This window comes from Tribolium madens, unplaced genomic scaffold, assembly GCF_015345945.1.
Source record: "Tribolium madens isolate multiple individuals breed KSU strain unplaced genomic scaffold, Tmad_KSU_1.1 Scaffold_7;HRSCAF=85;Tcas5.2_LG10, whole genome shotgun sequence".
Classification (NCBI taxonomy): Eukaryota; Metazoa; Arthropoda; class Insecta; order Coleoptera; family Tenebrionidae; genus Tribolium; species Tribolium madens.
In genome coordinates, this window is record NW_025401050.1 from 7542950 (window position 1) to 7545421 (window position 2472).

Here is a 2472-nt window from a genome sequence, read left to right on the forward strand (position 1 = left end):
TCGTTTTAATTTTTCATTTGGTTTATAGTTTAATAATGCAAATAATGAAATACGAAGAAAAAACAACAATTTGGAGGGAAAATCGTTTTACGGTGTGAAAATTTCCGTGGTGTATTCTCAGATCATGTTATGATGGCCGGGATGGTTAATGCCAGCTTATGCATTGTTTCTTCCAACACATAATCGTGTGTTTTACTATGATTATAAAGAAATAATCAAATTTTACTTTGAATTAAATAAAATTGACATTAGATGTCACAGCATTGACAGCTATGTCATTCGTAGTGGATTGTTTCCAAGGTAAGGATACGCTCAAAATTCATACTTTTTGATTTTGCAGCGCGGTGTAGAGTTTTGTTTAAACCGAAATAACTCCAGAACGGTACATTTTAGCGATATTAACAAGAGTACTTTTTTATGAAAAAATGATCGGGCTTTTGATTTTTGGCATAAAAAATATCAGTTAATAGGCTGAAAAAAAGAGTTATGACCCAAAAACTGGAAGGGTCCCATTGTCACCGGAAATCTATAGGTTTTACAAGACTTCCATTTACACCATATCAAAGAGTGTCTTTTTGTCCCTTGACATGCAAAGTTTCATAATAATCGGGTAAACGATAACAAAAATATTTCCAAAAAATCATTTTCCATACCGATTTTTGGAAAGCTGTAATTTTTCTATTTTTTGAGTTAGGTCAGTAAATACTGTGCTCTCTATTCTCATTTGTACAGGGGTATTCGTGGTTAAAATTATGCCACACATTTTTGAAACACGCGATATGTACACAACTTGTTCTAAAATTATTATGTATATGAAACTGACAAATGTAAAATAAATAAACAATTTTTTTTATTAAAAAACTTTTGTGATATTATAATGTGAAGTGTACAAAATATTCAGCTTAGCTAAGTTACTATTACAGATTATTTTTAATAAAATTTAAATCAAAGATTTTATTAAATTTTTTAAAATTAAAATACACAATAGTTTTGTATTGAATTCTTTTAACGAAAAGTAAAGATTTTTTTTCTTAATTTTTGTTATTGGTGTCGTATTTGACTTAGAGCTTGATGAATAATTTATTTTAAACATAAAAATTTTGTGAATTAACAAAAAGGTTAAAAAAATAATATTTGTAGTAGATAGAGCAGATTCTTGTATGTAAGATAAATCTTTCTTAAAAAATGTGTCCACAATCTCAGGTCTAAACAGTATAGGCTTGCCTATAGGGTTGAACAACTGATGAGGACGATTTTAGAAGTCAGACGCAAGAGGAGGTAGTGTTGATTTTGCATACCCATCCTCGGCGAGCCTGGCAATTATAAGATTGCAAATTGTGACAAAGGCAACGTCAAAAAACTGGCATTTAAATTCAGTCCAAATTACATTATAAAAAAATCAAAAACTAGAATTAGAAAAAATGCGTTTCATTGTTTTCTCTTAATCTAAAAACAAAAAAAAGAACTACAGCGAAGATTTTTTTTATCAAACGGTTCCTAGTGTAAAACACTAGTCTCCAAACTATCACATCTTTAAATGATTTTTTTAAATGTAATTCAAACTGACTAAACGGTTATTTTTGATAAAACACAACTTAAAATCAGTGTAGGATACAAAAAAACTGTCTTGTAGGTAATCTTGTATATATCTTTGTTATAAAACTCGTCATTTTTAGAATCTAAGCAAAAAACCGTAAAACAGACCTTTTTGTTTTTTTGCTTATCTTGTAGGACCAGAAACTTTTAGTACCTACTGTGTTTACCTGTTAACGGGTACAAACACATTCCTAAAATCAAAAATTCTGATCGCAACAATTTGTTTCTTGACTTTAAGGTTTAAGGTTACAGAATTAAGTATACCCAAAACCTTAACTTTCGGAACATAACTAAACCAATTATTTGCAATTAAGAACAATTAATTAGAAATGATTTTAAATTATATATTAACTGATTTTATTAATTCGTCTATCACAATTTTTTTCGACTGAAAAATAATTTCTCGTTTGACAATTGCAATTGTTTGAATCAGTAGATAATGGATGTTAAAAATTCGGTAAACGTGATTTTGTTTGTATTTTTATTTGTCGTTAATTGAATACCAAAGCGCAATTTTCCGTCCGAAAAGTTCCTAAACAACAGTTCACCTTGTAAGTTACGTCGAAATTTTACAAAAAATCTCCTTGTTTGATTACTCGCTCGCCTCAGGCATCAGATGTTCATTAAACAACTCAACTGAAAAGAACCGGATACAAGCATTGTTGTTTCAATTTGTGTTTTCCATTATTAATTCTTGCCTCCCTTCTGTTTCATATTTTGCGATTTACTTCTCCGCTTTGGTTAAATATTTGACTTTGCATAAATCAATATAGTTCGATGTGAGGTTTTCTTATATTGTTTTAATTAGAATTAATCTGAAATGAGTGTGCGCGAAATACTTACTAAATGAATATATTTTAGACAAGTCCGCAATTT